The sequence below is a fragment of the Triturus cristatus genome, chromosome 5_1 (assembly GCF_964204655.1).
Source record: "Triturus cristatus chromosome 5_1, aTriCri1.1, whole genome shotgun sequence".
Lineage (NCBI taxonomy): Eukaryota > Metazoa > Chordata > Amphibia > Caudata > Salamandridae > Triturus > Triturus cristatus.
In genome coordinates, this window is record NC_140587.1 from 522,959,652 (window position 1) to 522,986,412 (window position 26,761).

Below are 26,761 nucleotides of genomic sequence, written 5' to 3' on the forward strand. Positions count from 1 at the left end.
TACCCAAAAAATGATCTTTTTAGCTTTCTTTGTCCGTTAATCTGCATATGCTCCTTCTGTTTTTCTTTAGAACGTTCCACATTGCTTTATCAGACCAACTTTGCTCAAATGTATTGTTTTTATGTATCAATTGATTTGTTGCAAGTTTTCATTTACAATTCATTTTACTTTTTTAGTGGCTATCATGTACAAACGTACATGATGTTATCAACATTGGTGGTAGATTTGATAGTTTGGGGATTTTTGGCAATGTGTGTACTGCACAAACCGCAAGGTGTGTAATGTATAAGTATGTTCATATCAATTTACATTTCCCCTTTTTTGGTCTTGGCATCTTCTAAATGACTTAAAAAAGCAGTCTCACTTAATTCTCCTCAAATGTAAACTGAAAAACAATGGAGGTCTATGTTTTGGGTAAAAAGCTTGGTAATTTGTCAAAGATTCTTCTTGGCTGCATGGTCTAAAACTATGATGTAAAAAGTGTGGCTGATTAAGTAATATGTTTAAAACTGATGAGTGAGCTAAATATAGATTAAAATAAATGTAGAGAAACAGGTAGAGGTCATTTATGTTTCTTTTTATGCAGGTGCAAATGAGTAAAGCAGAATTTCTAGTACCTGATTAGCAAAGCTGCAATTGCATTTAAGAGTTAGAGAGATAATGTTAAAAGCGGGTGTGAGACACAGCCTAAACAGGAACTCCCTGTTGGCTAATGACCTAATTTATTTGGAGATGGTGGATGCTCTTTTGAATACAGTATTAGGAGGCAGAGACCACTGAGACTTATATACAGTAAAGAGGGTTGACTCAAGCTCAGAACCAGCCTGCCTCAGCAGGTTCACTGCTTCATCCTTTAGAGCTGATTAACGTGGAGCAGGAGGAATTTAAGCATCCAAGTGTGACTAATGTCAAGGAATCTCTCAGAAACGAATGAACTGGTGTCTCCTGGAGGAATTAGTAGAACACAGTTCTTTAAAGCCTACTCATGTGGGACAGTGTTCAAAAGCAAAACTACAACCTGAACATGAAGTAGAGAGGCGCCTGAGGGGAATGTGAGAAGATGGTTTTCTGTACGGTGAGCCCGCAGATCATTTCTGGGCCTGTTGCTAGCCAAAGACTGGTTCTCCTCAGGCACATATAGTGTAGTGTAGTTCCTATTTCCCTTATAGGCTCTGCGCATTGGAATAATTTACACTATAGTTTGGCATAGGACTGAGGTCAGTATGCCTCTATCAAGTACATTAAACTTAATTACTTGTGTACCAGCTAACTCAGAGGTCACTAGAAACTTCTCGAATAAACAAGAAGGGAGTAGTTTCTGACAACCGGATAAACATGACAACTTTGTTTCCCTTAGAATCGGAACGTGTCTCAGAATCATGGAAACAATAGATAGCAGTTTCACTCAGTCAATCGTGCATGCTTAGTTTCTTCAGAGTTACACAGAAATAAATAGACGGGCGTTTCAATAAAAGGATTTATTGAACAGTCTTGTTTCTCATGTAAGAGATATGAGCTGTTACAATCGTTAGACAGTAAACAAGATATAATATGCACAGCGTAAGCAGTAAGAAGAAATAATACTGCAATAGCATTGTCTTTTAGCTATGACATATATTCATATATACATACATAAATAATACAGGCTAAAAAATGAATACTCGTCTGATGCTTCCAAATAGTTCTACCCCAGTGTACCTAACCTAAGTGTGGTACAAGGTAAGAAGTAGGTGCTGTTTTCTATAGTATGATATATACTAAGTTTATATGCCAAGAGTCCCTCTAGGTTCTTGTCAGCACCATACCTTAGAATGAGAGAAGTGGGAATCTCTTTCTGAATCTCAAACTCCAACACCCTGCAAAGGGAGTCAGAACATTGGAAGCTGGATTCTCTGCGAGCAGGGGTTGCAAAAGAATGGCTTTTATTCTGCTTAAAGTATCAATTTGTATAGAAGAGATGTTCAGTGAAGGCCATAAAGGCAACTTCCTGACTGTGTCTATTTGGGGGAACAAGACTTGCATAAAGCAAGTGACCCTGGAACTAACCGTTACTAGATACGGGATACCTGGCAACATGCACAACAGCTCTGATCATTCAACATGAGGTAACTCCCATTTGAAAGTTGGCCAAACGTTGGATTAATCACAGCGGCTGGTGAAACTTGCAGGTGGCAGGACAAATTTGCAGTAGAACCGCTACAGGCCCCGTGTAAACTAATATCCCGACATATGAGTGAACCGCTCAGTGCATTTTCACAGTGTGTACCCCTAAGAAACATTTCACGCCACCCACTCCAACATCTGTGTGTGTAAGGTAAATCCCAGGATGTCTTGATGTATTCTTTACCCAACCATTCATATTTGCCTGCTGGCATGTGTTTGAGGCAATACTGAAAATGGAAAGTTGTAACAGGCAGAGTTATTTTGCCATGAATGATCCATTCTGTAGCCGGTTTTTCTGTTACCGTAAATGGCAATTTTCCAGTTTTTCACTGCTCAGCACTGTATTCTTTGCTCCCCTTTGTGCCAGTTTGATCTGTTTATCAGTGAGATTGTATTCTGGAAACAGAGACAACGTGTTGATGAAATGCCAAGGCACATAGCCTGCACACATGTTTTGTAGTATCTAGCCTAATAGCAGAATAGAACGTAATTGAGCCTGGCCTTGTCGCAGCAGGACCAAATCTTGTTCTTCAATGTCTATAGCAGAGGATACAATGTTGCCCAGTGAATAAATCCTGGATGACCGAGTCGTTAACCCATTGTCGACCACAGCGAGAGATTTCTCTAAATTAATACGATCAATTTCTCGTATTCTTTCTGCGTCGTCTGCTTGGGTAACCTTACATATTCATTATAAGCAGCATAGATGCCGGCATATATGAAACGTTTTTGATGCGGTTTTCTTTGACCTAGCAAGAAATCCCTAAGGTTTGCGTCTTCTTTAAGTAAAGATAAGTGTTGTTTCACATCCTCTAGTGTAGATGTCTGTAGCCAATCAAGGCATAATTTTCCTACACTGTATGTTGTTATTACCCCTGGATGATGTCTTTGAATATAACGTGGGTCTGGCCTACTGATGGTAAATCCCTGTATTTTCTTCAGGAATCTTTCTTGACAGATGCTTGTGTCTGTGGGCCAGAGAAACCATTTTTTCCATTCGGAATCTGATCTGTTGTTTTGTAAAAGTGTGTCTACTGTCACCGCTCCCTGTTCAGTGCTATTACTAGCTGGAGTTGGTACAGAAGGTGTGTTCATGTCTTTGATCTTGGCTAACCCAAGGCAAGACGTTTGTTGGACAGTGTCATTCAAAAACATTATTTGCTGTGGGATGAGGCAGGCTCTAAACAAGGCTTCAATTCCCTGCACTTGCCAATCTTTTGTACCCCAGACAGATTTTGTGTCAATTGTGTTTTTCCAAAATCAAAACCCTGTCTAGACAGTTGGGCAATAAAAGCTGCAGAATAAATCTGTTTCGTATTGGTTAACATATTTTTCGTTCCTGTTTTGTTCACATTTTTAAAGTAAAACTTTTCTAGATTGGCTGTATTGTACCCTGAAAAATATGGAAACTTCATTGCAAATGTTTTTGAGCTACCCCTTGGTGGTGTAGGACAATGTTCCCATTGGTTATATATAAATACATTTCTAGGTGTTGCAGATTTGTGCAAGAAATGATGACCATAGTGGTTATAACAAAAAAGCTGTTCATAATCTATTGAACCCTCTAAGTATTTGTGGTTAGAGAATGCAGCAGATCTTTCTAGATCAAACATCATGTTATTAACAGTCTCAAAGTCCCAATCATCAGAATAGGTACTGGAGGTCATAAAGTCACTTAATGACATTTTAAATAGGTGCGGAATCTTCAAGAGGTCCGACGGGCCGAATATATCATAATCCGTTTTGTCCCAAACTATACCATCTTGTATAGGAACTGCTGTGATGTTCACTGCGGACAAGTCTCTTGCTTCACGATGAGATGATTTGTGTGGTTTCAAAAGTAAGTTCACATTTTTAATTTCTGTGTCCAAGTGAATTTATCTTCCATTTATCAGCATGCCCAGAGTCATTACTAATGCTAGCCAAAACAGAAAATAAATATTACATATGTAATCCATAATTCAATCCATGGTGAAACCAGATAAGTCTTTTTTTATGTGATGAAGGAAATCTTGTGCTTGTTCTTTGAAAGTTCTTTTGACTGGCGTCGTTTCAGGCTCGCTTGGATCCTCAGAAAACGTATCAAAGTTAATGAAGTAGCCAGAGGCAGTTCTGTCAATGGTTGAAATTGCACCAGGATTTGTTGAAATCGCTGGAACTAGTTGATCACGTGTTACGTTAGTGTAGACAGGTGTATCAGGACGAACTGTTATTTGGGTTTCAAGAGGAATGAGTTCCATAGCATTGTTACTTAGTCCTTCTTTTCTCACTGTTGAACACTCAATGGTGATGAGTATTTCAGTTTGAACCTCTTGTATAGTAGCTAGAGGAGTGTGGCTGCTACTTGGTCAGAGTCCACATGGCCTACTGCTTAGTATTGGCCACATACTGTAGTTTGATGAGGTCGATGGACACAAATCTTTTCTCCTTTTTACCAGCAAGGGGCGGCAGAAGTACTGATCTTGTCCCGTGGATGGCTAGGAAAGGTACTGGTTGTCTGTAAGAAGGCCCAAATTCCTTCTTGTCTGCGATCTTCTCTCTGACTAGATCCCCAAGCTTTGGGATCCAGACAGGCCTTGCTGGGGCGGCTTTTTTTTCCCCAGTGGTGGTTGGCTTCATGAACACGTTGCTTTGTTTCGATCTTAGTTCATTTAAGTCCTGTAAGACAGCCAAACGATCTTTGATATCAAATGGTTTATTTTCCACCACTGTGCCTTCACATTTGAGATCAGGAACCCACATTCTTGTCCCAAATAGGACCTCATATGGAGTGACACCCCCCCCTAGAGAACTTCTTGGCAAATTGTTTAATGAGCGTTGGACCCCATAAATAAGTTTGACCCACCCATCACCCGAACCTAATACTCTAGCTGTTATAGACCGCTTTATGTTCCGGTTCTTCCTTTCCACAACAGAATTTCCCTCAGGATGGAATGGAGAGGAGTACCGCAATGCAACGCCCAAACTGGCCATGGCATCTTTGTAAGCCCGAGAGCTAAACGCAGGGCCCTGGTCAGAGTGTAGAGTGCCAATTGCTTATATGCCAATAAAGACTCACAAATCTTTTATAACAGTTCGAGCGTCAGCCGAGCGCTGAGGCCCCATCCACAGGAACCTTGACTTAGTGTTTGTGGGATTGCATTTGTCCAAAAAGATGTCTGCACGTTGATAGTCTAATGCTGTCTAACAATGGTGTCTGTACTGGGCAGGCTACTTTGTAGTCTGGTGTCTGGCGGCGTTCTGCACTGCGATCTCTATTGCAGTCCATGCATTTATTGATGAAGATGTGAATCAGTGTATTCAGTGTATTCATTCCAGGCCACCAGTACATCTCTTTTAATGTTAATATTGTTTTAGAGATCCCCTAATGTGACAGACCCTCTCCCAGATGTGCTTTATAAATCAAAGCTGCTCTACGTTCCATGTTTGGAATTACCCTAACCCCCACTCCAGGGATTCGAGCAAACAGAACTTTGTTCGCATCAATTATATACGAGTACTTGAGTGGAAATTTTTTAGGTAACGCTGCACCACTGCCTTTGCTTGAAGCATTGACAGCCAACAATATCTCACAGTCTATTTTCGTTTTTGAACGAGTGATCGCAGCTATGGAAGCCGTTTTGCTCAGCCCCCTTCGCGGCTTCGTCAGCCAATGACTTCCCTCCAACGTGAACGACATCACGTTGATGACTCAGCGTGTGCATCATGTGAGTGTTTTGTAGTCCGTTTCGCAACTGAACTATTTGTTCCCAAAGTGTTTTATGCTTTATTGTAAATGTGTAAATTGATACTTGTATAGCGCACTACTCACCCGCAAGGGTCTCAAGGCGCTTGTACGAATACCGCTGTGGAACCCATCCTGGCTTTCCCTGTGAGGCGTCCACTCCTGGGCACCCCCAAGGTGGAGGCCAGGCATCCTTTAGCGTTGTGGGGGCCGTTGTGGAGATTAAGCAAGCTATTGCCCAGAGTTGCAGAGTGGGACTCCATGATTGGCATAGGCACCGAGGCGAGAATTATCATGTCCGTGGAATTTTTGAGCCCAAGACCCGCCGAGGCGGGGAATTGAACCCTGGTCCCGGGCTAGACCTCTGCATCAGGGTCTGCCGCTCTAATCATTAAGATAAAGAAGAACAATCAACTAATGATTGACGCTGCGCACTGTGCTAAGTGTAACTACGTTACAAACAGTTAATCTCATTAACAAAGTTTCAAAAACGCAAAACAATGGTGTTCGTTTAAACATATATTTTTTCAGCATATATGTAAAGACAACATCAAATTACAACATCATGAATGTATCAACAAATATACAAAATGGTAGACATCTACCATGAGCAATGCAATAATTAGATATACCACATAATATTTCAAGTAATCACAAGTAGATGTTTTTGGTGAGCCCAATGCATTTCGGGACTTAACTGTCCCTTCGTCAGGGGCAATCTGCGGAGAAAATACATATATTACATGATCAGTAGAAAAAATGGTTATTATGTTTATACAAGAAGATCACATGGTGGAGAATCGTGCGGTTAACATGATACATGGTAGTAATCCATAAATCACACGAATGCAGTCACCCAATAGCGTGAATGTAGAGGTGATAAATGTGACTCTAGAGGAGAGAATGAAGAAAATGGAAAACCATACAAAGCTGGAATAAGTAAAAACAATGCGGAGTCAGTGCCTGATGAAATGTAGCTAAGGAACCTCACCTCAAATATCATGTGTGAGTGGATCCATGAAAGGAGCAAAAAATGAATGCAGGCTGACTGTTACTGAAAACCGAGGAAAACAACACAATGAGTGCAAGTGCTCGTATTACAATTGCGCGTATAAAAAGAAATAGAGGGATACAACTTACCAACAAGATAAGGTGGTGGTCAATAATGTAAAATAACTGAAAAAGATATGGAAAAACAACGTGATCAGAGAAAAGGAAAATAAGAGGTATAACGTGCCTCTGATAGAAGCGCGAAGGAACAGAAACAATACTCACTAGCAAATATACTAAAACACCGAAGTGCTTTTAACAACGCGTTGTCCAGGCAATAAGTAATGCGGAATGTGTGCTGAATCAATCGCTCGAAGGAAGCATATGGCAGCAAGTACGCTTGTTCCGTCTCCGGAAAGAGCACTACAATGTAATGACAGTTTATGGTTAAGAGCTATTCCTCACGAGTGGGCTTCACAACTCAAACGGCTATATCAAGAACACGGCTTAAAGCCGTAAAAACTACTTACACGAGAAGCACAACGAGAAAAATCTGGTCCGGTCCACGCGGTAGCGTCCTGTTGTTGCAACGGGATATTTACTTATGAGAATCGCGCTCCATTTTAAACAAACGGAATGACGACACGAAAAGAGAACTCATAGCAACTAAAAGAGGACTTACATGTAGCGCCATGATTGGAAGGGTAAATAAACCAATCTAAGAAAGAAGACTGGGTGAAAAAATGAGAAATAAATTACTAGAAAGGCATCTGAAGAAAAATGAATAAAGAAAACCAAAAAAATACTCAATAACAGAAGAGGACTGTAAGAAGCATACGCGTGCTCGATCGGTGTATATAAGTGGTTTATTCAGTATGACGGCGAAGTGTTAAAGCAACGCATCATGGCCATATTCATGAAGCTGATGCTAGGTTGAATAAAATAAATGACACATAGTGAAAAAGCCTGTAGATAAATCGCTACTGGCGTCTATAATGAAATAAGTGAAAGGAGTAAGTGTATAAAGATGTATCTGAAAGGTCGATTAAGTATGGGGTGAAACGATGTAATATAAGTAAAACAAACAAGTGACCAGTCTAGATACGTAAAAAAAAACGTATGGTGTAATTATGAAAGATGAAATAGATAGGATATGAAATCATGACATAAGTATTGAGAGTGATTAAAGGTGTTTAAATAGCCCATAAGCCACAAGGAAAGGAAGATAGGACTAAAATTGCAAGGTAACTTATTGACGATGTGTCCCAACAAAAATAGTAAGCAGTCACTAGGTTACATTAGGAACTACACATGGCCATGCAAGTGCTGTATTTATAGAAAACATGAACGATCTAAACGGTCATTAAGCCCACATGTGGCCAAAGTCTGCAGTTTCTGAATCCAGAAAAGCTCTCTGCGTAGAAGTAAATTAGTGGTGTCTACGCCTGGTTTGACATCAATAGACTCAATGATCTGAAAACGAAGTTGAGAAATTGAGTGTTTGGCTTCTAGCCAATGCATAGCAAGGCTGGAGGTACTGTTCCTTTTCCTGATCCTGGATTTGTGCTCTGTAATACGTGTTTTTATTTTTCGCTCAGTTTTGCCTACATAGGCCTTGCCGCAAGGGCATTTTATACAATAGATGACGTGGGTAGTGTTAAAATCACTGTTGTGTTTCAAGCATATGTTGGAGCCAGACGTAGGATGAGTTAGAATGTTCCCTGTGATGACGTTGCTGCAGTGGATACATGAATGACATTTGCGAGTACCATGATAGACAGTGGGTTTAACGGTGGTTTTGGAGAATTTCAATAGATTCCGTAAGTTTTTACCTCTTTTGTATGCAAACAAAGGTTTCTCCGAAAAAATATGTTGAAAATCTTGTTCTTGTTGTAGCAATTCCCACCGTGCCAGAATAATTTTCTTGATTTTGGTTGAAGATGTAGAAAAATTGCTAACAAATACCAGTCTTTTAGAGACGGTCCGTGGTTTCTGTTGCAATAAGTCTGTTCTTGGAGTAGACATAGCTCGTGTAAGGCATGTATGTAGCGCCTCTTGTGGGTATCCTCTTGACGAAAATGTATCAAAAGTGATTTGTAATTGAAGGGTGCTGTTGTCAGAATCAGAGCAAATTCTGCGAATTCGGGTAAATTGAGACAATGGTAAATTATTGATGAGATGACGTGGGTGAAAACTTGTAAAAGTAAGAAGACTGTTGCGATCAGTAGGTTTATGGAAAACTGTAGTATGAAATTGATTCGTAGATGTTTTGGTGACTTGTACGTCCAGGTAATGGATAGAGTCCTTGTGAATGGTGTGGGTCAATTGAATGTGAGTATGATTCCTATTGAGTGTCTCTATCATAGAAGTGAAAGACTGTACTGAATCACCCCAAATCAGGAAAATGTCATCTATGTAGCGACAATAAAGACGTATTTTAGACCACCATTCGGTATTAGAAATGATATGATCCTGTTCGTATTGTGCCATGTAGATGTTCGCATAGGCAGGTGCTCCTGAAAAGCCCATCGAAGTGCCATTCAATTGGGCGTAAAATTTGTCTTGGTATTGGAAATAGCTGTTATGTAGACAGAACTTTAAGAGCTGCAAGATCAGAACCTTCTCAATGTCAATGTCTTCCATCTTGAATAATGCCCATTCTACCGCTTCAAGGCCTGCTGCATGGGGGATAGAGGTGTAAAGAGCTGTGACATCAATAGTGCACAAATAGATAGAATCCTGAGGTTCAATGGTAATTTGTTGGAGCATCTGTAAAAAGTGAGTGGTATCTTTTAGATAAGATTGCCAAGATTGCACGAACTTCTGTAGGTAATGGTCCAAAAATTTGCCAATGGGGTCAAAGATGGATTTGCAACCAGAGACTATTGGGCGACACGGGGGATCTTGAGGATCCTTGTGTATTTTAGGGATCATGTACAAATGAGGGCGTTGTGGGTTAGATGACGATAGAAAAAGACGTGTGTTGTTATTAATCCATGCTTGTTCAAGGGCCTCATTGAGAATAGAATTCAGTAGCTCCAAAAGCAATGTTGTAGGATCGCTTGCTAATTGCAAATAGGTGTTGGTATCAGAGATGTGTGCCAATACTTTGGAGTGGTAATATTCTGTATCCATCAGCACTATGGCTCCTCCTTTGTCTGCCGGTTGAATTGTAATCAAGGGGTTTTTTGACAATTTTGACAGAATTAGACGTTCATGTTTTGACATGTTGTTGTGATGTTTAGGTTTGTAGTTTAGTTTCTCCAAATCTTTGTTGACCAATGTCTCAAAGCTGTCCAAGGTTTTATGAGATGATGGTGGCATAAAGGTACTCTTGGGTTTGAATTGATGATGAGTAGAAATCTCATCTTGTGTGGTATCTAATGCAGCATCATTGAAGAAATGTTTTAAGCGAATGGCACGCATGAATCTGTAGAATTCCCCTTGGGTTTGTAAGTAGTTGGTATGAGACGTAGGGACAAACGAAAGTCCGCGTCCCAAAAGGGATTTTTCTTGGTTGGAAAGATTATGTGATGATATATTAATCACTAGTTCACCGTTTTGCCACTTCGTAAAGCTTTGCCGCTGCTTTCCTTTCCCTCTCCTGGTTTTTCTTGGGAAGTTGATTTGGACATGTCTCTTGGTGGGGGTGGGCGTCCCTGATCCGTTGCCTGTGATAAAAAAGACGACGTAGATGCTGTTGAGGTAGTAGGAATCGTGGCAGTTGGTGCATGATCCCCTGGGGCAGGAGAACCAGATGGTTGGACTGGATGTGCTGAAGAAGCCGGTGTGCGGCTAGTGGTAGTATCTTTTTCTGACGCTAAGCTTTCATCTGAAGTTGTAGGTGTTTTTTTGTTGTCAAATCTTTTACGAGTGTATATCTCAGCCCACGTATAAACCTCATTCAGTTTATAATCGATGGTGTCGCGTCTATACTTGCGTAACTTGCCTTCTTGTAACTCCCTCTCATATCCATCCAATTTCTGGTTGAGGATTTCCAAATGTAGCCTCCAAGAATCCGCTTCCATGCGGAATTCTAGTTCAGTTTTTAAGGAGAAAATTTCTTCTTCTAGATCTTTGATGGTTTTTGACAATTCTTCAATGATTAGGAGAATGAGATCTAATGAACACTTATTAAGAATTGAGTACCATTTGTCCATGAAAGCTGTATTCAAATGAAAGCGAAATAGCATTGGTTTGATGGCCAGGCGTAATCCACGCGGAATTCTCTTTGCTTTATGATATTGGACAAGGGTAGAAGCATGAAGTCTCTGATTAAGCTGTCTCCTGGTAATGAATTCCAGTTGACGAAGTTGTTGAGTTATAGAACCACCATGTGTATCCGTAATCTTCACTTCTTGTATAAGTGAATAAATTTGGGAGGCCTCATCTGAGGTATATGCTTTAGTATTGGCTCTATTGTCCGTGATATTTGTAATGGCATCAAAAGACATGATTAGCGAGTGGGTGCTGCTGCAGAGACAGAAGAGTATTTGCGCAAAAAAGAGATGGGCAGCGCACTCCTATTTTCTAACTGGTCCAAAGGTGTATTCTAAATGATATAGGTGCTGCAGCGTAATGTCCGCTGTCAATCGGGCAAGTGAAAAACTAAATAAAGAAGAACAATCAACTAATGATTGACGCTGCGCACTGTGCTAAGTGTAACTACGTTACAAACAGTTAATCTCATTAACAAAGTTTCAAAAACGCAAAACAATGGTGTTCGTTTAAACATATATTTTTTCAGCATATATGTAAAGACAACATCAAATTACAACATCATGAATGTATCAACAAATATACAAAATGGTAGACATCTACCATGAGCAATGCAATAATTAGATATACCACATAATATTTCAAGTAATCACAAGTAGATGTTTTTGGTGAGCCCAATGCATTTCGGGACTTAACTGTCCCTTCGTCAGGGGCAATCTGCGGAGAAAATACATATATTACATGATCAGTAGAAAAAATGGTTATTATGTTTATACAAGAAGATCACATGGTGGAGAATCGTGCGGTTAACATGATACATGGTAGTAATCCATAAATCACACGAATGCAGTCACCCAATAGCGTGAATGTAGAGGTGATAAATGTGACTCTAGAGGAGAGAATGAAGAAAATGGAAAACCATACAAAGCTGGAATAAGTAAAAGCAATGCGGAGTCAGTGCCTGATGAAATGTAGCTAAGGAACCTCACCTCAAATATTATGTGTGAGTGGATCCATGAAAGGAGCAAAAAATGAATGCAGGCTGACTGTTACTGAAAACCGAGGAAAACAACACAATGAGTGCAAGTGCTCGTATTACAATTGCGCGTATAAAAAGAAATAGAGGGATACAACTTACCAACAAGATAAGGTGGTGGTCAATAATGTAAAATAACTGAAAAAGATATGGAAAAACAATGTGATCAGAGAAAAGGAAAATAAGAGGTATAACGTGCCTCTGATAGAAGCGTGAAGGAACAGAAACAATACTCACTAGCAAATATACTAAAACACCGAAGTGCTTTTAACAACGCGTTGTCCAGGCAATAAGTAATGCGGAATGTGTGCTGAATCAATCGCTCGAAGGAAGCATATGGCAGCAAGTACGCTTGTTCCGTCTCCGGAAAGAGCACTACAATGTAATGACAGTTTATGGTTAAGAGCTATTCCTCACGAGTGGGCTTCACAACTCAAACGGCTATATCAAGAACACGGCTTAAAGCCGTAAAAACTACTTACACGAGAAGCACAACGAGAAAAATCTGGTCCGGTCCACGCGGTAGCGTCCTGTTGTTGCAACGGGATATTTACTTATGAGAATCGCGCTCCATTTTAAACAAACGGAATGACGACACGAAAAGAGAACTCATAGCAACTAAAAGAGGACTTACATGTAGCGCCATGATTGGAAGGGTAAATAAACCAATCTAAGAAAGAAGACTGGGTGAAAAAATGAGAAATAAATTACTAGAAAGGCATCTGAAGAAAAATGAATAAAGAAAACCAAAAAAATACTCAATAACAGAAGAGGACTGTAAGAAGCATACGCGTGCTCGATCGGTGTATATAAGTGGTTTACTCAGTATGACGGCGAAGTGTTAAAGCAACGCATCATGGCCATATTCATGAAGGTGATGCTAGGTTGAATAAAATAAATGACACATAGTGAAAAAGCCTGTAGATAAATCGCTACTGGCGTCTATAATGAAATAAGTGAAAGGAGTAAGTGTATAAAGATGTATCTGAAAGGTCGATTAAGTATGGGGTGAAACGATGTAATATAAGTAAAACAAACAAGTGACCAGTCTAGATACGTAAAAAAAACGTATGGTGTAATTATGAAAAATGAAATAGATAGGATATGAAATCATGACATAAGTATTGAGAGTGATTAAAGGTGTTTAAATAGCCCATAAGCCACAAGGAAAGGAAGATAGGACTAAAATTGCAAGGTAACTTATTGACGATGTGTCCCAACAAAAATAGTAAGCAGTCACTAGGTTACATTAGGAACTACACATGGCCATGCAAGTGCTGTATTTATAGAAAACATGAAAGATCTAAACGGTCATTAAGCCCACATGGGGCCAAAGTCTGCAGTTTCTGAATCCAGAAAAGCTCTCTGCGTAGAAGTAAATTAGTGGTGTCTACGCCTGGTTTGACATCAATAGACTCAATGATCTGAAAACGAAGTTGAGAAATTGAGTGTTTGGCTTCTAGCCAATGCATAGCAAGGCTGGAGGTACTGTTCTTGTTCCTGATCCTGGATTTGTGCTCTGTAATAGGAGTACGCTGCTCATCTCTTTTTTGCGCTCTAATCATTAAGCCACACTTCTCCATTCTCATTGTGCCACCTTTTGCATCTTTTAAACCATTTTGAAGCCAATTCTGTAAATATTCATTATATGATTGAACACAGTAAAAGGAATTGCACAATATAAGTGTGGGGAATTCGCAATCCGTATTTTCAAGTGCCAATTTGAAAGCTTGTAGTTGAGCTCGCTGAGCTGTACAATATCCTAGAGATTGTGTTTTAGTGACTAGTGGTCGGAATTTACCATCGCCTTGCGACCTTTAACGATTGGGCACGCTGCACTGTAAGCTTGCTTACTTCGCGTAGGGGGTTGTGCTGATCCGTCAGTATAAATTATAAATTCATACTGGTCAAGAGGGAGAATCTCAATAGGCAGAGGACATTCATGTTCGTATTGCAGGAATGCTTGTGTTTTTAAATTATTATCAAAAACGTATTCAACATCTATTGCAGCAAGAGAATTAACCCATTGTATCCATATTGGATGTAATGCTTTTGCATTTGTAATGCTGGCTTTTGTAATTGCCTCTAAGGCTGGTACCGGAGTCACAACAATAATGCGTTTCCCATGAGCTAGAGCTCTTTCTTTTGCTACAGCAGTTTGAACTGCTGACAAAAAAATTTCTGTCGAAGTGAATTGTATTTCCGCTTGTGTATACAAATGCGATTTGGATGCCATTGGTATTTTTTCACCTTCATTAAAAGTTAAGTATGTGAATCCGCATTGACCCAAAATTATTCGGATCACTAAATTGCGTATATTTACGCGTGTTTGTAAGTGATTTGTTGCTAACATGTCAGTTTGAAGTGAGCGCAGGATTTCTGTGTGTTCCTGTGTTCAATTTTTGATTTTGAAATCTGGTTTGATTAATTCGTAGAGAGGTTTAACCCTTTCTGCGTAATTTAAAATGTAAGTTCTTCCAGAATTCAGGAAACCTAGAATCGACTGTAAGTTTTTCAGCGTTTTTGGAGGTTGGAGCAGAGCACACCTTTCTAAAAAAGTTAGCTGCCAGGCTTTTGCCTTCACTTGAAAGCTCATATTCTAGGAAAAGGACATTGAGATGGGCAGTTCTTGATTTTTTTAAATTGAATTTGTAGCCCTCAGAGGCGAAGCCCAGTATAATGGTATTCACCCTGTTCAAGTGCCTATCCAGGTATCGTCTGTCAGATATATATCATCGACATATGACAATGCCTTGTCATCATAAATTTGTAGTAACTCTGTTAATCTTGCTGAGAATAACCCTGAGCTGTTCTTGAACCCTTGTGGGAGTCGACAAAAGTGACGATGGGTTCCCATTATTGAGAAAGCTGTCAAGTACCTACTTTCAATTGCTATGTTTTTACAAAAGAAATCATTTGAAATATCTAATGTGGTTTTATATTTTTTACACACAATGTTATTCATTAATGCTGTACTGTGTGCATTTTGCACCGCAAATGTTTTAGAACACGTGTTCAGGTGTCTGTAATCCAAAACTAGACGGTATGTGTTGACTGGTTTGAGACAGGAAACAAAGGATTGTTCATTGATGAGGTGCATGTTTCAATCCCCCCTTGATATTCAAGTGAATCTAAGATCTCCCTGACCTGTTTTTTAGCTTCTTGCTTAATTGGGTACTATCTTTGTGCAGTAGGTTGACATTTTAATTGGCTTTTGTGGTGAGGTAAGTCCTCATCCCATCCTACATGATTTTTGTATACTGCTGTGGCCTGGGCTACTGCCCATAACATGGCATATGTATATATTATATTTATAGGAACATGGTTGGAGAAAGCTGGCATAATGATGAACTCTTTGATGGAAAATAATGATGTCTTCGCCATGTAGGCACTCCCTGACAAATTCTGGTGGCCAGTCCTGTTGTGCTAGAAGTATGTCATAACCCCTTGTTTTTCCCAAAAGAGTGCTTTCACTTTTCTTGGTATGTCTCCCTCTATCCGGAGTGTTATTTCATATAACATTTGTGGAGAACTAACCCTAGTGTCTACAGTCTCAACTGTGATATACTCATTAAAGTCCACTATTTCCAGAAGTTCCTTCAGGCTCTGGCGAGCTATTGTTACTTCTGCTGCACTGTCCAGCATGGTCTGAGCCCATTCTCTGTTCTCGAGTTGTGTTCTCAGAATTTTCGGCATGTCTGATCTTCAGACCTGCTACCTTTTTCTTACAAAATTGAGGTTTTGGTTTTTTTTCTGAACGTGTTGTTCGTCTTTGGACTTTGCGTGTTCTTCTTTGTGATCTGACCGTCCTCTTCATTCAGATGTCTGTGACGATATCTGAAAGGTACGAGAGGAATGTGTATCAGTATCTTGATACCTGTCAGGTTTTTTCAAATTATCCCTATTCCTGAGGTTATACCTCCTTTCAGAGGGCTCCTTTTGAGGAGACCTACCCTGGGATTGAGAACGTTTCTCTTTTGAATGTTGTTTGTTATTTTCCCACTTCTTTTTAGAAGATGTAGGATTGTGTTTTATTGAATCCTTCTCAGGAACTTCAGACAGTTGTGGTTTAACTGTGTAATTCTATTAATTCTTGTATTTGATTAAGTAATGCCTCGTCTGACATTGCTTCAATGTCAGGATGAGCTGTGTACCCGGCTAAAATTGGCCATGTTGCTCCTAGTCTACCTAGTGGCCCGAGCCTGGTAATGTGATTGTAATGTTTTAGGGCAGCTTTAAACCAGAGCTGATGCTCCTGGTATGTGAATGGAATCTCAATATCCTCGAACGGAATGTATTCCTCAGGTTGTTAATCTTCTTTGAAGAAGTGAAACATGTGTTACTGGATTTGATTCTAGGAATATAATCCATGAATAGAATACCTCTGTCTAAAAAGATTCATGTGCCTCTATCACAAAAACTGCTCTACCACCTCTTGGTGTTAGGCCATGTTTTATAAGTTTTAGAATGATGGCTCTCTTTAAGTTTGGAGGGATGTTTATAACACCTTCATCGGTTTCATTTAAACCTGTAGTATTAAAAGCTGTTACGACTGGATCAGCCGTAGCCTCTGTTTCCCCGTTTTGGGACATTGTTTTTTGAAAACTGTAGAACAAGTTTCAAGGTAACAAAGATAAGGTGCACAATATTTTGGAACACTGTATTCTTCAACGTTGAACAAACCAAACAGCTAATACATAGGATTCTCGTCCTACTCAGCTATGGCAGATATTAACCCTACCCACTCCAGACGTCTTATGGAGAATTATGAGTAGGGGTCTCTGAGAAAAGCACGACTGACTTACTTCAGTATCTAGTGTTAAATTAGTGCCTTACCAAACGTTGGGCGCCATGTAGTGTAGTTCCTATTTCCCTTATAGGCTCTGCACATTGGAATAATATTCACTATAGTTGTGGCATAGGTCAGTATGCCTCTATTGAGTACATTAAACTTAATTACTTGTGTACCAGCTAGCTCGGAGGTCACTAGAAACTTCTCGAATAAACAAGAAGGGAGTAGTTTCTGACAACCGCATAAACATGACAACTTTGTTTCCCTTAGAATCGGAACGTGTCTCAGAATCGAGGAAACAATAGATAACAGTTTCACTCAGTCAATCATGCATGCTTAGTTTCTTCAGAGTTACACAGAAATAAATAGATGGGCGTTTCAATAAAAGGATTTATTGAACAGTCTTGTTTCTCGTGGAAGTGATATGAGCTGTTACAATCGTTAGACAGTAAACAAGATATAAAATGCACAGCGTAAGCAGTAAGAAGAAATAAAACTGCAATAGCATTGTCTTTTAGCTATGACATATATTCATATATACATACATAAATAACACAGGCTAAAAAGTGAATACTCATCTGATGCTTCTAAATAGGTCTACCCCAGTGTACCTAACCTAGATGTAGTACAAGGTAAGAAGTAGGTGCTGTTTTCTTTAGTATTGTATATACTAAGTTTCTATGCCAAGAATCCCTCTAGGTTCTTGTCAGCTCCAACCTTAGAATGAGAGAGGTGGGAATCTCTTTCCAAATCTCAAACTCCAACACCCCATGAAGGGAGTCAGAACACTGGAAGCTGGATTCTCTGCGAGCAGCGATGACAGTGTCTGGTCAGTGCGTCAGGCGGGGACTCGAATTCTTCCGAACTTGCCGTGGTGAGCCGTATCAAGCTGTGTAGCCGAACTGTGGTTTGCCATGGTAAAGGAAGATATATTTATACCTGGAAGGTACTTAGGAATGCTAGCATTGACGTAAAGTTGGGCAGAGGAGGACGTCATGAATGAACCCCTAAGGAAATGTAGTTCATGGATAATAGATGGGTTCTTGGAGAAATCAATAATCCTAGCTAGGGAAAGTCCCGATGGCTTAGGGCTCTAGTTTCTAAGAACTCGTTGTGACATGGGGATGGACGGATGTAGGTGACCATGCCTGTATTTGGATAGCATGGCTAATGCCTAAATAAGGACTGGGATTCTATGCCTAAATAAGGGCAATGCGAATTGTGCCTATATAAGGACATGATTCAGGGAAACCTATGTAGGGGTATCTAAATCGAAACACAACAGTACTTAGATAGACTGACGATATCCACTTGGCAAGATTTGTTGGGGTTTATGTACAAAGCAAAGAGTGCACTGTCTATTCTTCTACCTTGAAATATGAATACACAATTAAAGATTTTCCAAAATTGCAGACTATCGTAACTTGCAAAATAAGTGAGGGTTGATGAGGGAAAACAAGGGCTACCCTTATACCACTATGTTTGGTTGGAGTCTCTTTGGAGATGATGAAAGATGGCATTGTTTGTCACTTCAACACTTCATCAGCCTCGCACAAAAGGTATATTCCTGTTATGGTGAACCAAGCCACTGGTAACGTAAACTCCACGTGAGCCTCAGATGGTCTCCTCGAAGACGCATCCAGATCAACATCAAGAAGTCATCAAAGCCAATTCTTAGTACAGAATGCTCTTTAGGGTGTATCCTTGAGCTCTGTAACGAGTGGAGCACAAAAGCAGGGCCGTTCAATGAACTACAAAGTCTAATGTGATTCTAGCAATTTAGTATATGGTACCTAAAGTTCTAATAAAGCCTTTTTACCCGTACTAATATCCACATCACATTTTATTTTTACAGATCATGCCCAGTGAGTGGCCAAAACCAGAAACTGCTTGATCCTGTGTCTATGCTGATTTACTAATGAAATAATATACAATCACATCTTCTTTTTTGATGGTAGATATAGAGAGTGACTACATGTGCCAAGATGACAAAGAAATTATTTACATCAGTTTATCTTTGAATGAGTAAATGAATATATGAATGTCATTAATATCTACCAAGTTGCATTTCAATTATCCTGTTCATCTCATCCTGAATTTTGCCAGCTTTTCAAAATTCTCATGCATCCTGTGGATGGTAAAAATTGAGGGGCATATTCCCAAGGAGCTATCACTAAGTTAACGGCACTTTATCACAGCCAAAGTCGCGATACATTTATCACCCCATTCACAAGCTGGTGCTAACAGCCCATAGCACCAGTTTACCTGCGATAGCAGCCGCAAAAAACATCGCCACAGATGGCCCCGGCAACTATCGCTAATGAGATGCAGAGTAGGCGTTTCTGTGCAAATATCCACGACAACACCACTCCGCAACATTCTCAAAGACCAGCCAGATCGGCGATAAGACCACAAAACAGGTGATAAGGCACGTTAGCAGCAGGTGTTAGTTTCCTGTGTGCATTGCAAAGTCGGACCACAGCATGGACCACAAAATGGAGCCCAGCCCAGAGCCACACCTGAAGGACAACAGATGCCATGGAGCCAATGATCATGCAGCTTGGAGCCCTAACAGGGCCGCAACACCCTCCGCCATCATTTACCAAATGATTTGCCTGATGTCGCACAATCACATTTGGTGACATGCATGTATCGACACAAAAATGAGAATCACATATTCACCTTCGGTGTAACAAATGAAAATGTATTCAACGAAACACAGAACAGAAATGAAGACACAAGGTGGCTCCCCTCGGGAAAATCCGTAGGTCACAGCCTGCAAGACAAAAATCATGATGAGAGGTGTGTCTTGCGCACATCAAAGGACAGAGAAAGAGCAAAGGAGAGAGTGAGAAAGAGAGGGAGAGAGATAAAGATGGACTGAGAGTTGGGGAGAGAGATAGACGGACAGAGAGGGGGGAGGGACACAGATAACAGGAGAGATGGACAGAGAGAGAGAGTGCCGACAATGCTCACCCAGGCCACACTGCACACCTGCTGCCACCGGTGTGTCTCCAACCACGTGCCGGTATGTAGTGCAGTTCACAAGGTCACACATCTGAAACAGATCCATCATCTGAAACAGAGTCCAGATACATGAATGGCAAAGTACATACAACTGCACAAGACATCTTCGCCTGTCTGCCCCTGCGCACCCAGGCAGATGCCCCCACCCCCTCCCGCCACCCAGCATTGCATTCTCTGCCCCTGTGCACCCAGACAGATGCACCCCAGCCCCTCCCACCACCCAGCGGTGCATGCCATCCCCTGCACATCCAGGCCTCACTGCTCACCTTCCGCCCTTGGCATGTAACGATGAGGGCCCACCCTGTGCCGCTGCAAGCCACATGCCCAGGGCCTTCGGACATGGCACCCTCCACATCATGCAGCCCTGCTCCGCAGGCCACCAGGTCTCACATTTGATTCTGAGTCTTGATTCCACCATGGCAGAGGACATACCAGTGCACCCGGAATCATCGCAGGCCGCACAACCGCTCAGCCTCATAGGTGCCACTAACTCTGGGATCCAGGAGGTGATGCCATTAGGCCTACACTGCAGTCCAGCAGGGCTCACAAAACCTGAGCAGTCTGGACCGCTGGGACTTGGCATCATTGCAGGCTGCACACCCGCTCAGCACTTAAGGTGCCCCTACCTCAGTGCACCGAAAGTCACCGTTCCATGGCGGTATGCCTGTGCCAGCTGCAGTGTATCCGGTGCCACCAAGTCTGTGCCCCACAAGTCATGGACCCTCTATGATTGGGTATCGTTGTGCAGATGCCATCATGTCACCCCTGGTCCGGCAGAATGTGATGTTGCAGGCCCCTGGCCCCCATGCCTACATGTACACCACAGGAATACACCCAAAGAGAGGCTGGAAATGGCATAGAGCACGTGCAACCGGCCCTCTTTAATTGGCAGGGTCACATGTCCTGTGATGCGTGTGCTGGATGGGTGTGGTGTGGGTGTCTACCAGCCGTGAGGGAGTGGCTGTGGCATGCTGACAACTAGACCTGTGATCAGCAGATTACTACAGGGAAGACCTGGGACATGTAGCGTTGCCGCCCCCCCCTGTGATCGTAAGCGGAGTGGGCTGGCCTGGTGTATGCCAGTCCAGCGTAAGGGTGGGAACAATGACCCCGGGGCTCTGTGCGTGGGTCCGTATGGGGCTGTACTAGGAAGTAAAACTGCATGTGTCCCTGCTGTTTCGTTGGCGCACCCAGACAACATTCGGCAATGTGTCACCCTGTGACCCAAGTCCAACAACATGAGCCACATGGATGTAAGAGGAATTCACTGACCCTACATTCATACATACACCCACACGTGAAAGACCATAGACACAACACATCTGTGTGATTATGAATGTTTAATGCAGATTCAGTGGAGTGTTGTATCTGGAGCAGTAGAGGGCCGTGCAAACCCCACATGATGATGTTGGCCTGTGGAGGGCCAGACAGAGTCCTACAGGGAATGACAAGTCCAAAGGAAGTGGAAGTGTTCAGTCCACAGTCTGATTGCTATGTCATTGGCGTTCAAACGGTATATGGCAGTCCATGTCGAGGTCCAAGGTGAGTGTTGCAGAGTGTATCAGGGGACAGTGGAAGGTGATGATGCAGTGGGCAGAACCAAGCAGAAACAGACCATATGGCAGAGATGAATGCTACTACGTCCTTCTTACCACGAAGCCAGATTCATCCACATCTTCGTCCTCTACTGTTTCATGTGCCTCACGTGTGGGTGGTGGTGCCCTTTCTCCAGCACTGTGTGTCAGTGACACCTCAGGGACCAGAGGTGGAATGTCTGCCGCACTGTGTGGCACTGACACTTCAGGGGGCGGAGATGTGGATGTGGTGGTAGCAGCAGCATGCATCAGCGCCAGACCTTGTGGCAGCAATGTCATGAGGATGGTCTTGAGGTCATTGAGGAACCCAGCTACCACTCACTGGTGTGCAGTTGTGGCAGATGCACTTTCCGCATTCGCCCACTCCATGCTCTCCAATAACCTCCGCATGTTTCCCAACTCCTGTGTGACATCGCTAGTGCCACTCTGACTGAACAGTTTTTCTATACTATGAGTCGATGTCAGCCGTGTTTCTTTGGAGAGCATGGAGCGGACTGTGGGTGTCTGTCAGGGACTGTGAGTGGTCCCTGATGGGACTGAGACACCCACTTATGGCGTCTAGTTTATCTGCCATGCAGTCAAAGCCCACCCGCACCTGTTCAGGCAGCTGCTCCTGGCACCCCAACACACGGCATTGGAAGGCCATGTGTTCATCGTGGGGGTCCTGGGAGGCAGCCTTGGTGGTGGGTGCTGCCTGCTGTGTAGTCTGTGTAGGGGTGGGCTCTCCTCGTAGCAGCTGGGCTGCCTAGCTCCTGGGAGTGGGCTGCGGAGGCTGTCCACGAGCAGTCGGAGGGTGTCGGAGTCGAAGCTGTGGTAGTCCTCATCATCATCAGAGAGGAGAGGTTGGGACTGCTCTGCAGGAGGTGTTGATTCTCCCTCTGTAATGTGAAGGGGAGATGCAGTTTAACACTGTGTTCACATGTATGTTCTCACATTGTACGTGTTAACATACAGACAGCATGACTGTGTACATCGTGGCTGTCTGGGAGGAGATGCCTATATGATGCGGGACAGTGGACATTTCGACAGCAGACGTGAGTGTGTTTGTACTTGCACATTATCAACTCAAATTTCCCTGCAATGCCAATTATGATTGGCCAGTATCTACACCCAGTCAGCACCGGTTGTGTCCTGTGCTCTGTTGTGGTCTTGTTGCGGTTTGGGCCACATTGTTGTCAATGTTGATGTGCTCTGCATGTGATGTGTGTGTGCCGCATTTTGGGAGAGTCGCCCCTGCAGCTCTGATTTTGCTGCCCCTTATCCCTTTCATGCGGTGTGCCTTTGACTTCTGTGCTCATACAGTGCTGAGAAGTTGCATACTTGTGTACATTGGTCTCTTGGTGGGAGTTTGGGGCTGGGGCATGGTTTGTCCGCGGATGTGTCATACTTACTTGTGCATGTGTGCCACTGTGCCCATCTCCCCCTGTCCCCGGTCGTTACTCACCCTGTTTCTGCTGTGTCTGGTCCTGTTGAGCAGTTTCCAGGCTCCCTACTCCTGCCACCGCCTCCCCACTGATTACTGTGGACACCATTTCCTCCATCTCGTCCAGCTCCTCATGTGGTGCAGGACTGCCACCTCCAGTCTGCATTGCTGCCTTCTGGGTGTCTGCGAGTTTCTGCTTGGTTTTGCACTTGACATCATTCCAGCACCTCTTGACCTCTTCCATTGTCCTCTTCAGCACTCCGACTGCATTCACCTTGTCCACGATGGAGTGCTATAGTCTATTTTTGGTTGCCAATGACACAGTGGAGGCGACGAACAGTATTTGATGGTGTTCTACCACCTCTGATATCAGGATCCTGTTTTCCTGCGGACTGAACCTGTTCTTCCTACTCTTCTTCTCCTTGGCCTTCCCTGACCCCGCAGTCCCAGGCAGGTCCTCTGGGTACTTGTGGGGTTCTGGTTTTGCTCCGTACTTGCTCCGGCGGCATCCATTGAGCTTCGCTGTTGTTTTACATTTGTTTGTCTGTTTTTTTCCGGCTTTTATGGTGATTGTCCCGCCTGACGCGTGTGAATTGCAGGCCTGTCACTGGTTTCCACTGATTTTTGTATCGCGATTGGCCTCATCGCAGCTTTTTTGGCATTGTTGTTTCGCATTTTTGCGGCGTGGCATTGATTTTATCGCGGCCATTTGACGTGTTATCTGGTGACTTTTGCATGGTACCGCCGTGTTGTGAACACTTGGTTAACATGGCGTAATGTTCCCGCGATAGACTGCGATGTTGAAAGTTGCGTTGTTACTTTTGCGATGGTTATCACATGTTCTTGAGAATATACCCTGGAGTTCTTTCTCAGTGGTGCTGCTTTAATACCCCTAGGAAGAAAATTAGTAGACACTACCAGGTTGTCCTGAATCTCTGCAGTTGGCAAACATTCTTCCTAGATCTCTTCAGCAATGTTCAGCAACACACTGTAACTTATGCTGACTTCCACAGCTTTTTAGCTTTTTATTCAGTCCATGTTTTCTGGGTCTTGACCATTCTTTGTTCATAGCCCTTGCTTCAGGTAGTTAGCCCAAGCTGAGGTTGGGGATATGTCTAATTAAAATAATGATGAATAAACTGTAAAGCCACCCTAAACACATCGCAAAATGAAAGATGCACCAACACACACAACTGCAAAGAACTATTCGCTGTGGTCAAAGAATTGGCTATACCCAGCACAGAGAGAGCAGACATCTCTCATCTGAAGACCTCTGCGACAACCTTACCACCTTCTTCCACCGCAAGAGCAAGGAGATATAAGAAAGCTTCACAACCCAAGACTCTCCTGCAACCAAAGCACCCAATGGCTCCAGCCCTCAGCAGATCTTGCCCAACTGGACTACTCTCACCTCTAACCACACCCTTAGAATCATGAAGAGCATCACTACGGAGCCCCCTTGGATCCCTGCTTTTACCACATCTTTGACAGAGCCGGCACCTCTAACGCACCCAAACTCTGCCACACCATCAACTGCTCCATTGACTCTGCAACCTTCCTGGAAGACTGGAAGCATGCAGAAATCAACCCCCTGCTGGAGAATCCTTCTGCTATCCCGACAGACCTCAAGAACTACAGACCCATCTCGCTGCTCCCTTTCCCAGTCAAAGTCATCGAGAAAGCCATCATCGCCCAACTCTTTGAGTTCATCAAATAGAACATCTTGGACCTCTCTGAATTAGGCTTGGGAAGCAACCACAGCACCGAGAAGGCTCTCCTCACCACTACAGACGCCATCCTCACCATCCTCGACCATGACGAGACTGCTGCCCTCGACCTCCCGGACCTCTCAACCACCTTCAACACCGTCTTCCACCACACCCTCTGCTTAAGACTCTACAAAGTCGGCATCCATGAGAAAGCCCTAGAATGGATCTACTCCTTCCTCACCAGATGAAAGCAGAGAGTCAGACTTCCACCATTAAACTCAGAACACACAGAAATCAGCTGTGGAGTTCCTCAGGAATCCTCCCTGAGCCCCACCCTCTTCACCATTTACACTGACCCATTTGCAGCCATTGTCAGAAGCCATGGACTCAACATCGTCTCCTACACTGACCACACCCTGCAGATTTTCTCCCTCACAGACGAACCCACAGCACCAAGAGCAACTTCCACAATGGGATGAAGGCAGTCGCCACCTGGATGAAGGACAGCTGCCTCAAACTTAACTCAGATAAGAATGTTGTCCTCATCCTGGCTCCTCCCCCTCTACCTAGGGTGACTTTTGGTGGCCGGCAGCACTCAGAATCCCCCCCACAGCCACAGACTACACATGAAACCTCTGCATCATCCTGGACTCATTGCTCTCAATGAACTGCCAAATCAATGTTGTGTCGTCCTCCTGCTTCCACACGCTCTGCCTTCTTCTAAGATTTTCAAGTGTATCCTCACTGAGTCCAGGAAAACAGTCACCCATGCGTTCGTCAGCAGCAGACTCGACTATTGCAAAGCACTCAACGCCAGCACCACCCAGAAGCCTCAAAACAAACTGCAGACCATCCAGAATGGCTCCACCAGACTCATCCTGAACATCCCATGTCACAACCCCATCACTGGCTACCTGAGAGACCTTCACTGGCTACCTGTCAACAAAAGGATCACCTTCAAACTACTCACGCACACCAGCAAAGTCATCCACAACTCTGGAACTGCATACCTCAATCACCACCGCTCCTTCTACACTCCCACCAGACATTTCTGCACCACCCAACTGGCCCTGGCCACCAACCCACAGATCTACAAGACCATGGCTGGAGGAAGATCCTTCTCCTATCTCACTACAAAGACTTGGAACTCACTGCCTCTGCACCTCAGGCAATCACCATCGCTGCTGAAATTCAGCAAGTACATCAAGACTTGGCACTTCTACAGAACCACAGAACCTCAACCCCCCACTCAGTGCCTTGAGACTCTTGCGGGTGAGTAGTCATCCTTTATAAGATTACTGATTGATTGATTGACTGATAAGCAAGCCCACCCAAAACACATATCCATTTAAATGTATAGGGGTTGTAGCACCATCACACAGATATTCTATAATACAGAAAGAATCCTACATCAGTTATTAAGTTCCATATTTTGGAACATGATATGAGTTGCTTTCAGACTACCATATGCCACATATCATTCTTGAGCAAAGTGCAGTAGGGTAGGGATGAAAACAATCACTGCCTGTCCAGCAGTGAGGTCTTGCGCTTTCATCATTATATATGGCTGAGCCAAAGTATTTCCCTTAGTACATACAACTGTTTGGAGCCCTTCAGTTGGTGTTTCACATTGATTATTTGTATTTTCTCAGCTGGATATAACATGCATCCAAATTGTAACCACTCTTATAGAGGAGGGTGACAACTGTGTCTGACTGGATCATGAGCAGACTGGCAGTTGTTTGCAACTGATAGTGAGTTGTGCAAGCTTTTGTGAGCCTGTAGGTGGTACATTCAGTCTCCCTTAGCTTGAGTCCTTTTCTTTAATCTGTTTGTGTGCTAATTACACTACACATACCATAAAAGGAGCTTTCATTCACAAACTAAGTATCACAAGAATGTAAGAGAATTTTTTTGAAATAACAATACAAATGTTTGACGGGCAAACTTTTAGAATTCAAGCTTAATATGTGAGATGTGGATAAGAACGAAATGTGGTTTGGGAACACAGAAGCTCATGATCTGAAGGTTTTAATTTGTGTATTTGTAATGTCTGGACACTTAAAGATGGCAGAGGTGTAGCT